Source organism: Diplotaxodon limnothrissa, linkage group LG18 (assembly GCF_057381915.1).
Source record: "Diplotaxodon limnothrissa isolate DT_005_m linkage group LG18, D_limnothrissa_male_GT1.1, whole genome shotgun sequence".
Taxonomy (NCBI): domain Eukaryota; kingdom Metazoa; phylum Chordata; class Actinopteri; order Cichliformes; family Cichlidae; genus Diplotaxodon; species Diplotaxodon limnothrissa.
Genome location: NC_140613.1, coordinates 19,530,993 through 19,546,533, shown reverse-complemented (window position 1 = coordinate 19,546,533; position 15,541 = coordinate 19,530,993). Strand labels below are relative to the sequence as shown.

The following is a 15,541-nucleotide window of genomic DNA, read 5'->3' as shown; positions in this document are numbered from 1 at the left end:
TCCGGCAGTCTATTATTACAATGCTAGACATGGCAGATTATGTATTTGCGTACAAACCTTAGTAATCACACAGAAAAACGCCTGTTTTCTCCCTAAAATCCCTTTATGTAACTATAATGTATTAGACTCTTATCACCCTGAAAACTAGTTTCTACCTGCCAAAATGGATTACTGGCTCTCTGACAGTATTGTCTTGCACTACTTGGAATGAATTAATTGAGTAATCTGCTGCCGTGATAAAATCTGAGCTGTAGAAATCAGCCACAGAAACATTATATTGTTGCACGTATTGTAATTCAACATTTTGGATATTTATGTTGTAAAACAGTGAGAACAAACATGGGGATTTCCAGCTTATCATTTCATCTCTGAGGAAACAGATATGAACGTATATAATGGGAAGTCTTGAAGAATCTCAAAAGTATGAAATTGCTCAGAGATTTAAATTTATTTTTAATGGAGGACAAAAATTTCAGAGTTGAGGTTTTCAGGAGTGAGAAGGTCATGCTAGATTAGGAGCCAGTTGTGAGACAATATATTTATATTGTGATTGACAGTTCACATAGATAATGTTATATGTACTGTGAACATCTTTAATAAAGTGGCATCTTTTCTTTCACAATTAGAGGACTGTGAAAAAAGCACAACTGGACCCAGAGTGAACCCCGCCACTTGAGCGATCACAACACCATGCAGTGATTTTGATAGCAGGCCAAATGGGGGTGGGGTTATAAGGAATGCATCACTGTTTAGTTAATCTCTCAGGTTAGATTAGGAAATTGTGCCCTTTCTTATTGTGGGTAGACTGTCATATACACTCAGAAAAATTATGGTTCTTAAATGGTTCTTCAGATGGCTTCATGGTTCTTTAAAGAACCATCATACGTCAAAGAACCTTTTTATTTTGTGGATGGTTCTTCAGCTATTACAAATGGTTCTTTAAAGAACAAAAGGTTCTTCATCCTTAGCAATCTAAGTTTGATGGTGTAAATGGCATAAATATTTATTCACTATAATGAGGCTGTGAATTATACTGTGTGTTTTCTTTGTGTGCATGTGTGTGCGAAGGGAGAGGACGGGATACCTGGCAATTACCCTTTAAGAGAAGATGGTAGGAAACTGAATATTCAAATAAAAGCTAGAAATATTTGCTTAAAAATATACTGGTGGCAGGGGTGGGGGGCCAAAGCCTAAAGACCCTAACCCCCCCCCCCCCCCACACACACACACACACACACACACACCCCTAACCCCACAAACACATTATGAATATGGTGAGTTAACAAACAGTAGACACAATACACACATTCAAATACTGTACTTTAGTTATAAATTTTGATAAAGCATTACTATAATGGATAATATATAATATGTAATATAATATATCTATATCACTAAAGCACTTCTGGATGGATGCAAACTGCATTTCGTTGCCCTGTACCTGTGCATGTGCAATGACAATAAAGTTGAATTCTATTCTATTCTATTCTATTCTATTCTATTCTATTCTATTCTATTTTCTACTCCAAGGCATTACTTTTGAGATTATTATATATTTTTGAAAATATAGCATAATGATAATACTAGTTATTGTAAACTTTACAAACCACCCAGCAGTATGTAAAGTCAAATTATGAAATACAAGTAAATAACAATTGCAGAACAGAATGTCAGTGTAATGAACACACACTTCGTTTTGACAAAGCACACTGCTTAGGTAAATGATCTGAGTAGTTGTTCATCACTGAGCAATTTGTTAATATGTGTTTCGAGCCAAATAAATGACAGGGAGAGAGACAGTGACGTCAGAACACGTCATACTATAACCTCCCGGGAGCGGACGGAGGGGGTCAGTCGTTGGGATGCGCATGCGCAGACAGAGTGCGCGAGCGGCGGGCCTTGACCTTTCGGGGAAAAAAACTCACGGACAGTGACAGCGAAACGGATAACAGTCTTCAGTACCTGCTGGACTTTGAAGCTGTGGATTCTGGGACTGTTAGAAAAGGTAAAACATTTTCATTAAAACCTTATTACTGTTTTGTTTTTGTTACTCGTCATTGTAGCTTGCTGTTGATGTTGTGCTAACAGTAGCGATTAGCTAGATACGTTAGCCGTTGACGTCAGCGCAATTTAGTATCCGGTATACAGAAACTGTTTTCCTAACAAAACCACTGTTATAATTAAGTGAAGCTGCTCCCAGATAATTTGAACCTTTTGGCTTCTAAAATATGTGGTTCAATTGCGTGCCTGAAGCCTGTTGTGAGCTCTGTGTCTGATCTAGAAACTCTGAAATCCTGTAGATCTGAGCCGTACATTAAATACTCACATGAACCTGTACTTTGAATTCTGTATGAGCTGTATAAAATGCAGCTATGCATAAGAGTTTTGAATGAATAATTAGATTAGATAACTCTTTATTGTCTAATCGAATTATATAGAAATGAATAGAACGTGGTTCTTTAGACTGATGCCATAGAAGAACCTTTTTTGGTGCCACAAAGAACCTTTCAAACAATGGTTTCAAACATGAGAAGGTGTGTCTTTGACTATTCCTGCATAACTTAGTTTCGGACTAGTTGACAAGTTATGCTCCGGTCATTTGATGTTTCCAAGATAGATGTTCTTTTGTAATATAGTTAATTTTTTTGTATATTTCATTTATCCACCATCATACATCATACATACAAGCTAAGAAGAGGTCGTTATACTAACAAGAGGTATCAACGCTGGGCCAAAGTTCAGCACATGGTTAAAGTTTGTAATCCAGCCAGGGTGTAAATATCACTCAGCAGCCAGAGCTGAAGCAGGTAGCATCAACACATAAATCTACTCTACCCGGCTTAAATCACAAGAGCACCTCTGACCAAAAAGCTGTAGATTTTTCTTGTTTGCACAAATTAATCCAGATTCACATTAATTGTGTTCACAGCTCCAACAAAATGAGGAAGAGGAGGGGGAGAAACACAATTAGGTTGAATTACAATTGGATGGAAGGCGAGGACAAGAAGAAGGAAGCTTAGGATGAGGAGGAAGAGAAGCAGCAGGAGCATCTTTAGGGATCCCTATGATGTCATTGAGGTTTGTTTCATTAATATGGTCCTCTCACAAAGAACGATGACTTGTTTTAGTTCACCTACTTCCTGTATTAAATAGTGATATGCAAAATGTTGTGAAAAACCATGGAACAGGCACGTATAGTGCATCTGCAGGTAAATGAACATCAAATCTCTGAGACAGACTGAAATCTGTATATTTATCACCCTTATGATAAAACCCATGTCAGCCATTGGTTTATGGACTTTGTATTTTGAAGCCTCAATATTTGCTTTATTGCTGTTGCTATGTTGGGACCATATTAGGATGAGGGATCAGAATCTGGAGTCGTGCACACTATTGTTTCATTTAGTGTGTATCCATAAGATTTGTACAGCAGATCCAAGTTGTGCCTTGAAAACAGGAAAGTCGTCTGCATAGAGGAGAACTGTAATAGCAGGCTTGTACAAAGTGAGGCTTTGTGCACTCGTTTTACTTCTGTCACCCTGTTTTGATGCAGATTTCACTTGAAATCAGGCAAGAACTGGACTTATTTTTTATGTGTTCTTGTGAATTGATTGTGTATCGCATATGTTTGATTTGACTTTCTGCAAGACAACAGTCGTCCACTGGCCAAAAAAGTTTTCCAAATACCTCCACGTGATCTAGCCTGGATTTAGAAAAGAATAGCAAAAAAAAATCTGCACCTCCTGCTTCAGATGAAATTTGTGTTTCTGTGTTCAGAGGCAGCGGCGAGAGGGGAGACCTCGGCTCATCCAGCTGGAGAGCCTGACCAGGAGGAGTCGAACATTAACTCATTTCTTCCAGGGCACCCTGCAGACTCGGCTACTGGCAACAGCAAGGGATGACGTGAACGCCAAACTGGAGTCCATCACAGGTCAACTGCAGGTATGCGAGTCAGACCTTCTGAGGAGGGTTTCACTTTTCTCTCTTCTTTATAATTGACTCTTTTCTCTCTCTTTCAGCTCCTTGTCTCAGAGTGAGAGGGATTTGAAGCACAAAGGGAGGAACTTGTCGTTTGGTTGGCTGATATGGATGTCCGCCTGAGAGGTTGACCAGCTGACAGGAAACACCAGTGAAAAACTGAAACAACTGCAGGTGTGGGCTTGTTTTGATATGACATATATTTGATATGAAACATATGTCAGAGACATTATCCTAAACTGGACTAACCAAGGACCATGAGTACAACATGAAACGTACATTACATAGTGTAAGGCTGAAGTTCATTGATCATTTTAATCATAAACTTGTTGTTGAAATATTTTTACTGAACATGCAAACATCTGCTGATGAAAATGTGTTGATTTATTGGTCTGTTATGAAGCTATTGCTATTTCTAATGTGTTTTATCACTTTCTGATGTTTTATTAATTAAACAATACATGTATTATTTGTTGTGTTATCTGTAGATATAGTATTTATATATATTTATTTATAGTATAGCCAATATATTTAATTATTACTGTTTAAAACACTAATATGTGACATGTATTAGTAGTGATGTTGTGCTGAGGGTTAAAATGCCTTTTTGTCTTTTGGTAACTTCAAAATGACAATAAACCATTAATATATGTCTATGCTGTGCTCGTATTTATTTTACCCTACTCAAATTCAATTTATGATGCATTTTATTTTGAAAGATTTAAAATGGTTTTTTTAAAGAACCACTCAAAAAAGGTTCTTTAAAATGGTTCTTTTAAAGAACCATTTGAAGGAGCTTTTTAAAAAAGGTTCTTTAAAGAACCATTTTTAAAAAGGTTCTTTGAAAAACCATTAAAGGTGCCCCAAAGAACCATTTCTTGATGGTTCTTTGGGGCACCTTTAAAGGTTCTTCAATGAACCACTGAAAGAAATGGTTCTTCAAAGAACCATTGTTTGAAAGGTTCTTTGTGGCACCAAAAAAGGTTCTTCTATGGCATCAGTCTAAAGAACCACTTTTGGTTCCAGTTGGCACCTTTATTTTTCTGAGTGTAGTGCTTTGGTAAAACAACGAATGTAACAGCTTAAAAAATGTCTTTCTCTCAGATAAACTTCTAACTATTGTTTCTATTTAACATTATTAAGATTTACAAAAAAATTAAACCCAGGTAAATTAACTTGATCTGAATCACAGGACCAATTTCTAAACACATCTTCTTAATCATCTTCAGCTCTTCTTTCAGCTGCTCCCTGTGGGATTGGCACAGCGGGTCATCTGCATCTCCAGCATCCTCTTCTGCCTCTTCTAAGACAACGTGCTTTCTCCCTCTCTTCTACTTTGTCTTCAGTCAACAGTTGCACAGCTTCCACTGTCACCCTGTTGGCCAACATCACCATGGAGGTGAATACTATGGAGGAGGCCTGTTCCTCCATTTAAAAAAATTAAAATAAATCCCCATTCTCCCTGCAGGTGGTCTTAATCCCTTAAGCTCGGGTCGTCTACCAGAAACCCAGGAGCTTGAGTGTCCTGCGCAGTATCCTTGCTGTTCCTAGGACTGCGCTCTTTTGGACAGAGATCTCAGATGTCGTTCCTGGGATCTGCTGGGGCCACTCGGCCATTCTGGGAGTCAGTGCTCCAGTTACCACTGGGAACACTGTTGCCTTCATCCTTCACTTTAGCTTCCCTCTCAACTCTTGGCATTTCTCAAACTTCTCATGTTCCTTCTTCCTGATGTTGCTCTCACTTGGTGTAGCTTCATCTATTGCTATGTCCTTCTTCATCTGCTTAACCACCACATCTGCAAAGAAAGCATGCTGATGCTAAGCTAGCCAAGAACCCAGAGTGAGGTTAAAACTGAGCGAATAATGAAGCCAGCCTCTGTTTCTACCCGTTCGTGTTTCAAAAGTAGCTGATCAATGTGATCAAAGACCCACAGCAGCATTTTTGCTCCAGTAAGAGAAACAAAAGGGTTAATAAGTCTGTGACAGGTATGCAGTTTTCTGAGAGAGATATGCACCAGGACTCCACTGTTTTTATTATAGAAATGAGCATTAGATACACAACACACGCACATGCACAAGTGGAGCTCTCATGTTAAAACAAGCTTGGGGATCATCACAAGACACTTTAAATACAGCAGACACGGACACGAGTGGTGTCTGCATTTAAAGCAGCCGTATCCCTCAGAAGTGTGCCAGAGAGCGAGAGAGAACAGTGGAGATTAAACGAGTGAAAAGAAGCTTCCCTCCTCCCTCCAAGCACACACACACACACACTTACACACACAACCCTGAGCCGTGACCTTTGAAGGAAGGCAACAGATGGTTCTTTTTTCTTTGGCCAGGTCCTTGCTGACAGCTGTCCAGAATATAGGGAGCTAAGATGGGCTGTGTATGTACGGGGTGGGGGTGCAGGGAGATGGTCAGAGGTCAAACATTCCCTAGAAGAACGAACTGAAGCGCACACACAAATTTATACGGATGTGTACAAAGCGCACACGTGCAGGAGCTTGCGCCTAATCTTGCATTCATGTAGGCACATCCATATTCATTAATGTTTCTGTCTGCCTTTCTCTGGTTCTCTGTCCATCTGCCCGCCTCTTTGACCCGTCACCGTTTCTCCCTCTAATCACGCTATTGTTTTGTCTCAAATTAATCTGGTTTTCCTGGCCTCATAAAGCTCAAAGAGAGTTCAGACAGACAACAAAGCCCTGCTGATAATCGCATCTGAACACTGTAACTGCAGTTACATGTGTGCCATTTCTTGTACTTGCTGGTCTGTCCTGTAATTCAGGATGCACAGTAGTTCCCCACCATGTGCGGGCTTCCCCGTTTCCTCTTCTCTGGACATGTCTGTGCATGTTTAAGAGAGAGACAGAGAAGGGGGGGTTGAAAGAAAGTGTATTTAACACATAAGTGGATTTCAGGCTGTTTTATGCTTTCCTGTCAACATTTTTCACACCAGAGTCTTACTTATAAAATTCATTCAGAATTTTTTAAAGAAAAATCCAGTTTAACTGTCAGTGTTTTCAGGAAACACTCAGGCAATAATTCATGTTAGTTCATACCACCAAAAACTTCCTGTTAGATCTCTTGAAAAAAATTGTGGGAGAGCTGGTTAATGAGTGTTGAGGTATTTGAGGGAGAGTATAAAAAACATTCTGTTTTTCCTGTTAGACATGTGGCCTGGATTGAGGATAATTAAGGCCACTGCTTTCTTTATAATCTGCTGTTGCAACTTATAAACTTATAAACTGTGGTAGTTTTGCTTTAACTACTGTGGAGATATTATATAATATTATTAATATCATTATTATTAACTGGTACAAGAAGAAGACGACGAAGAAATACATCACTGTGCAAAGGTTTTGAACTACCACTCCAGGGAGCCACACATTTCTGGGTTTTTTTTGTTTGTTTTTTAAGTGATCTTGAGCAACAGCTCTCCGGAGTTTCTGAAGGTCTCTTAATGTTTTACTTTGTTCATTGGCTGCTTTTTCACTCATTTTCAGCAGAGCTCATAGGCATTTAACTCTCACATGTAAAGCATTCAGCAAAAGGCACCTTATTCCAGGTTAAACCGGTGCTACAAAAAAGCTTTAGATTGTATTTTCAGGTATTTTCTTGCCTTTTCTTTTATAAAGAAATGCTAAAGATAACAAAGTTTGACAAGCATGAAATTGTAATTTAATGATAATGATATTTTCAACATGTGTTCTCAGAAATGAAAGTTTAAAAAAACACGGCACACAATTATATTTTTGTGAATTCAGTTTTTGTTTCACTTTTCTAAATCCAGTTCATGCTTTGCCACTTCCTGTTTCTGTTTTTGCTTTCTAGCGAATTCAAATACAGAAATGTGGGTTATGGTTAGACTTTCCATATTGTGCTACTAGGCATCAACTCTCAAACAGGAAAAAGCACTAAATGCTACCATTTTCCTTTAAAAAAAAAACTTATTTCAACAATTCTTCAGAAATCTTTATGAATCATAAATAAATGACCATAAATCTATATCTTTTTACAGCAATGATGCAATAATAGATCAAATTTTAAAAGATATTGTGGCTGTTGTGGCATTAGCTTCCCAAAATGTGGGGTTTTAGTACAGTGTAACTGTATGGTTTAGCATTATTACTCTCAAACATATCGCAGCTGTTGTGATTAAGCCACTGACTGTATGCTAACCACTCAACTTAAAGTAAGACAGAGACAAAATTAACAACTGGTTGATAACCTGGTTTTCAACAGTATAGTTGCTTAGTTGGTTTTTCACCTTTAGGCTGTTTAAGTAACTGCTCTCAAATTTTTTGGCAACTTCCAAGAAACATAAATTATGTACATGATGTCTATGAGGACATTTTTGTAAAAGATTCAGTAAACAGGGTTGAGCAGAACATGATTCAGTCCAACGTTCTTGAACTTACAACATAGACTTTTCCCTTTAGACTTCAGTATGTTACATTCATTGTAGTTCTTGGTCCTGAGTTTGAAGGCCCACTGGAACATTTTTGTGTGTCTTTTCTCCGGGTGCTCCAGCTTCCTCTCACAAGTCACGTGCATGGTAGAAATGTTAGAGAGAATTGTTGTGTGTCTCTCTGTGTTAGCCCTCAGATAGCCTGCCGACCTGTCCACGGTGTGCCCCACCTGTCACCTCGTAACAGATGGGATAGCATGGGAGAAGAGGAAGGAAATGGATGGATGTGACATTCAGGGATTGGCGAATGTTCAGTTAATGACCTTCAGGTGGAGGAGTTGAAACAGCAGCTTTGTCACATCTTTTTGATATGTGACATGATGGAGGAATGCAAGATGTGAATGACTGAGTGCAGCATGAGTGGAAAATGCTTCAAGTGTGGCTGCTTTACAGATGTTTTCTCAGAGATCTATACAGTCACCACAGTTTAATAGTGAGCAACAAGGGCCTCAGTCACCAGTTTACTCTCACATTAAATGTGAAATACGATCACAGTCTGACTTTTGTCCCTTAGCTGTTGCATATAAAGTACTGAGATTGCTGAATTTTATAATGTCCCAATGAATCTGACCTTTGACTTTGTCCTCCGTTCATTTTATGCAATGGGACATTAATGCAATATTCTGCCATAATTCCTGCATGAATTATGAGTTATGACCATGCGTGGTACTCACAGAGATCCTTAGCCTTTCACCATTTAATTCTAATCAATTCATTCTTGAGACAAAATGAGTATTTGTGCCAGATATAATAAATTCCCTCTAGATGTTCCATATGTATCGTGCTAAGAAGGATGGGAAAGACACAAGGTCACAATAACTGAGCAAGTATGTGTGTTTACGTAATAATGCGGGTATGTGCTTGTGTCTGTGGATGTGTTTCCTTGCTGTGCGTTTCGTGGGTGTGAGGGAAAGTGTGTTTGCGCTCAGAACTGGATTTCAACTCAAGGGCACGTCATAACAACAGCAAAGTTACATAATGCAAAATGCCAAAGAGCTCATACTGAAACACTGGCTCCTCATAAAGGCTTCAAGAGAAAAAGGGAGATGATGAAAAAAATGATGCATTGACATACCTGCTGTGAAGAGCTGCAGCCTCCGCATCTGAAAAGATAAAAGTTGATGACGTGCAACCAAAACTTTAAAGGAAAAGGTTTCTGTCAGTTGGCTATAAATGTCACCGATACTGCGACATTAAGGTTTCGCCACAGTTTCGAAAGCAACACAGGGATTTGGGACTAGTGCTTTTCCTTTTGTTTAAATGAATTTATGATTTGAATAACGCAGCTAATGTCTGCTCTGACTGGGAGAAGCCCAGTCTCACAACTATTGTGAATTACTTTCGGTTTTGTTTTACATTTGATTTTTGATGCCTGCAGATTTAAAGATTCATTATAAGCTATCTTGAACACAATACCCTCTGCAGCTCCTGTGCTAGAGAAGTACTGATGCAGAAACAAAGGGAAAAGAGTTGTTAAATATTTATGCATCTTTTTTCCCTGTCACGGTGTGAAAGCAAGCATACCGTTTCAGTTATGCTTTTTAAAACAGTTTTGTTTTCCTCTAAAACTCCAATGGAAACCCTTGCAAATTATCACTCAATTATACAGGCATGGAAAGCAAACTTGTTTTTTCCCTTTACCTAATGTATTTCACTGATGTGTTTGAGACAAGCAGAACATATTGACTGGCCTTGATCCTGTGCGAACCCCTAGAGGGTAGTCGATATCGGTCCCAGCAACTGAAGCAAACGGAGATAAACAGGATATATGTTGTGATTAGTGTGCCCTTTGAAGAATTAGTTAATATTAAAAGCAGAGGGGGAAAAATGTTTCCCCCTCGGACACTTTTTATTTAAACAGGTGGTTTCTTACATGCAAGTGTTGAGTAAATTGACTCTTTAAAGTCTGGGAGGCTGGAAGGGGATTCACATGAACAACCAACAGAGAGAAACAATAATCACACATAAATCTCCTGCTATGGAAGACAGGAGCAACAGATGGTAAACTACAGACTGCTTTCTTATGGCACAGATGTAAAACAGTTTATATGCCCAACAGACACACACTCAAATGACAGTTTTCATCATTCTTCAGTAAAGAAACAACCAAAAAAACCCAACTCATCATTGTCTGCTTTAACGGTTTATTTCTGCTTAATAGAAAAATGTTAAAGTTCAACTTCAAAGCAGGTATACTGCCTGATTAATGTTTTCTAGAAAGCATTAAGAGGAACATTGAAATCAAAAGTAACACACATGGCCTATTTTGCAAACCGCTTAGACATAACAGCTGGTTTGATGGTGGATCAACGCATTCCTCGGGCTCTCCCCCCCATCTATCTTGTCTTCTTAGGCAGACTAAGAGGACAGGTGTGAGGTTATTGCCTCCACACATGCACGCAGCCGGTACTGGGATTTCAATAATGTCATTCACAGGTTCTGAATAGGAGTCAGTAGGGGCCCCGCTCTGTCCTTTGCTTCTGGTTGACAGACGAGCAGCCGTGTTTTTGTGCTGAGCCCGGGGGCCCCGAATCACTCAGCAGAGAGGAGGGGGTGGAGGAAAACGGTTGGTGGGTTTATGGGGTGGGTGGGGGCGTTTAGCTGTAGCAATCACCAGAGCCTGTAGTCATTCAGTGAAGACAGGAGGAAGAGAAGAAGTGGGGGAGACAAAGGAGGTGAGGTGATGGTTTCTAGGGCTGCAATGGAGGCAGCCGCCGAGGCTTAAGGTCATGTGTCAAGTCAGCACTTTTTTCTTTCGTCATAGCAGATGGAGCTTTTGTGAGCTTCTGTTTTTTCAGCTCTTTGTCTTTTTCTGCTATGAATCAATTTTCTACTTTTTATTGAGCTACCTCTATGTGCATACTGTAAAATTCCTTGAAGTCAGCTGGTTTGCTTGCGTTCATGCAAATATGTATATTGTATTTGTGTATATGTGCACTTGTGTCTATGTGTGTGTTAGTGTATGCAGGACAGGGTGGGGGGCTGTGGCTGATCCCACCTGCTGAGTGAGGACCATTCATAGCCCAGCAGTGTTGGTTTGCCTCAACGCCCCAAAGCTGCTTCTCCTGAGGCCCGCCTGCTTCTTTCAATTATCTTCTTTTTTTTTTTCCTATCTGTTCCGGCCACAATAAACACTGCTCTTATAGGCAGCTTTCCAGGGGTTGCATGAATATTAATACATGGCACACGCAACTGCTGTTGTCGCTTGAACTGCACCCCCCATTACAAAGCTTAGCCTGGTTTTCCAAATCCTTTGCAGCTTAAAGAGGACAATCTATTGAAATCAGCCACAGTAGTTGCCAATGCTCTTTGGAGGCAATGTTTAATGAACTAAACTTGCCAGTATGAACAAAGACAAAGACTTCTATCAGATTTCTCCAAGCTATTACTTATTTTAGGAACATTTTGACAGTTTTAGAAATATGTTTAATTACTTTCTTTAAGGGTTACAGGAGGACTTTAATGAGATACTCATGTTATCACCCATCTATATACTTAAGTATGAGTGTAGTTGCTAATTATAAAGGTTGGAAGAATGGAAAAGGGGCAACAGCCAACCTGGCTCAGTCCTAGAGTTGTCAGTTCAGCACATCTGCTTGTTAAGTCTGACATTATTAACCTTATTAAATGAGCATTAAAAGTATACAGATTCTTTAAGCTCCAATAAAATAATCTGTGTTTATTTCACCAGGTGTTAAAATAAAGTTGAACATGCATGAAGACATTTATGAAAAAGTAGATTCATAAGGCTGGGGAAAGTTTCCACCTGAAGTAAATACACCATGTTGTGACTGAAGTAATTTTACAAAGCTGAAAGGTATAGCACTGCTATAACCATGGAAACAAAGAAGGATAGAAATCTAAATAGTATCAATATTTTTGACGATCCATGAAGATGGACTAGGAGACATACTGATGTGCTAGCTGGTAGATGGCTATGGAGCTGTGGTTGGGCTAATATGAACACATGGACAAGGAAAACGTAGCGATGAGGCTTAAATTGTTTGTAACAGAAGCTCATGTTCTGAGTATCTGATGGCCAGAGACAAATGCCATCACATGGCAGGAAAAGGATACCAAAAATGGATAAAACATCTGCTGAGAGAGTATCTAAGATAATTTATTCGCAACACAAGTTTAGTCATTAAGATGCTGATGTTTAGTTTGGGTTACTCACCATGAAAAGTGAACCTAAGCTGAATTTCCACACTGAAATCTTAGTTTGCCTGAGAGTGATTCCTTTTTAAAGCATTAAAATATTTAGTGTCCAGAACAGTTAGCTCAAAGATAAGCTACAAGTTAGTAGTGCTAAATAAACTGGACAGGATGAGGATAACTGCTGATTTTTTTTTATTAGATAAAACAAGAAAGAAAGCATTACAACATGTTAAAAATATGGCCATCAAAGCAGTATACAGTTGGACCCAAGAACAATGTTGATACGCCATTGCTTAACAAGCAGAAAAACACACTGAAAGCTCTTTAACGAACCAGTTCAGGTTTTATGGGATTTTTTTAAAGTCACAACATTCTGTAAAACAACAAGATGTGTCATTGCCAGACAACCCTGAGGAGAAAAACAATGTTAAATGTGTGAATTTAAATAACTGTTTCATGCCTCTACACTGACATCACCATCAATGCCATTCACACTGCTGGCAGTCTCTGTAAATCATATCTGTAAATATAATCTGAGCATAAGAATTCACAGCATCCACTGAAAAATTCACAGAGCGAGTTGAGTCATCTTGCAGGGAATGACTAAAAGCAACAAAACAGACCATCCGCAGAGATCTGTCATAGCAGAGTTTGTTTTATTGAAGACATGAAATATTTAGTCTCCCTTTAGGTGTGATTGTGTCAGAGCTTAGTTCACGTCTCCTTCCTCAACGAGCTCAACAACTTTTATGCTCGTTTTGAGCGAGGGAACCCCACAACCACAACCAAAGCAGACATGACGCCAGACCACCAACCTATGACTCTCTCCCCCACCGATGTAGGAGCGGTGCTGAGCAGGATCAATGTCCACAAGGCTGCAGGCCCTGATGGCATCCCCGGGCGTGTTCTCAGAGCGTGTTCTGGGGAGCTTGCAGGAGTGCTCACAGACATATTCAATCTGTCCTTGGCCCACGCTGTGGTACCGGCCTGCTTCAAATCCACCTCCATCGTCCCGATACCCAAAAACTCCAACCCATCTTGCCTCAATGATTACCGCCCAGTAGCACTCACCCCCATCATCACTAAGTGCTTAGAGCGACTGGTCCTAGCACACTTCAAATCCTGTCTCCCCCCCACCCTGGACCCCCACCAATTCGCATACCGCCGGAACAGGAGCACAGAGGATGCAGTCTCCATCGCAATGCACTCTGTCCTCTCACACCTGGACAACAACAACACCTACGCCAGAATGCTGTTTATAGACTTCAGTTCAGCATTCAATACAATCCACCCCTCACAACTCATCAGGAAACTGACAGACCTGGGTATCAGTTCCCTCATCTGCAAATGGTTACTGGACTTCCTGACCAACCGCCCCCAACATGTCCGGCTGGATAACCGCTGCTCATCTACCATCACAATGAACACCGGTGTACCACAAGGCTGTGTGATGAGCCCTTTCCTCTACTCCCTCTTCACCCACGACTGCAGACCTGCTGATGGTTCCAACACCATCATTAAGTTTGCAGATGACACCACGGTGATTGGCCTCATCAGTGACAACGATGAGGCCGCCTACAGGGAGGAGGTGGATCGTCTGGCTGAGTGGTGCGACAGAAACAACCTGCTGCTTAACACCGAGAAGACCAAGGAGCTCATCGTGGACTACAGGAGGAATGCTGACCCACATCCACCCATCCACATTAAGGGGACGGCTGTGGAGCGTGTGAGCAGCTTCAAGTTCCTGGGAGTCCACATCTCCGAGGATCTCACCTGGACGACCAACTGCTCCAAGCTGGTCAAGAAGGCTCACCAGCGCCTCTTCTTCTTGAGGACTCTGAGGAAGAACCACCTGTCCTCAGACATCCTGGTGAACTTCTATCGCTGCACCATCGAGAGCATCCTGACCAACTGTATAACAGTCTGGTACGGGAACTGCTCTGCCTCGGACCGGAAGGCGTTGCAGAGGGTCGTGAAAACTGCCCAGCGCATCGCCAGAGCACCACTTCCTGCCATAAAAGACATCTACAGGAAGCGGTGTCTGAAAAGGGCTGGGAAAATCATCAAAGACCCCAGTCACCCATCACATGGACTCTTCACCCTCCTGCCCTCTGGGAGGCGCCACAGGAGCCTCCGGACTAAGACCACCAGGTACCGGAACAGCTTCTTCCCCACAGCTGTCAGACTCCTGAACTCTGCCTCCTGACATCTGACCCACGTTAAACTCATGGACTGAACATACACACACCCACAATGGACAACTGTACCCTCAAACACAATAATAACATGGACTGAACCACCACTCACAACCACTAGCACTTTATATAGCCTCTGTAGAAACTATCTACACCCTCACTTATCTTAACTGCACTACTGTATAGCTCTGTGTAAATAATCATTCTGTACATTCGATAATTTTTAATCCTACAACTGTTTACAACTTGCATAGTTCCCATTTCTGTATAGCTGTATATCCCAGATTCTGTAAAGTTATTTATTTCATATTCTGTATAGTTTTTCATATTTATATCCTGTTCATATCCTGTACATAGCTTGTACTCACTACAGCCTGTACATACTTATAGTTATAGAATATTCACAACATACTTCATACCGTGTACATTATAACATACCATAATAGACCCATTTCTGTAATATACTCACATATCTATATTATTGCTAATATATATTGTAATATATCTATATCACTAAAGCACTTCTGGATGGATGCAAACTGCATTTCGTTGCCCTGTACCTGTGCATGTGCAATGACAATAAAGTTGAATTCTATTCTATTCTATCATCTGTGCATTTGTGCATATATAGTACAGTTACATCTTTTATTAAGTGGTGCTAAAAGTTCTACAGTGTCTTTTAACTTTGCAATGCCAAGCGTATTTAACTTGTTATTTGTGATGATGATTGACTACA

General features: G+C 40.2%; 1 long non-coding RNA gene across 2 annotated transcripts; it reads left to right on the top strand.

Moving 5' to 3' along the window:
• The first annotated feature begins 1,967 nt into the window (after window positions 1–1,967).
• Window positions 1,968–4,061, top strand: LOC146613463 (uncharacterized). 2 transcript variants are annotated; one of them, XR_014907074.1, is made up of 4 exons: window positions 1,968–2,005; window positions 2,930–3,078; window positions 3,778–3,942; window positions 4,020–4,061. It is a non-coding gene; the product is annotated as an uncharacterized LOC146613463 (long non-coding RNA). The 2 variants fall into 2 exon arrangements; XR_014907073.1 differs by lacking the exon at window positions 1,968–2,005 and having other exon boundaries at window positions 2,590–3,078.
• The last annotated feature ends 11,480 nt before the right edge of the window (window positions 4,062–15,541 follow it).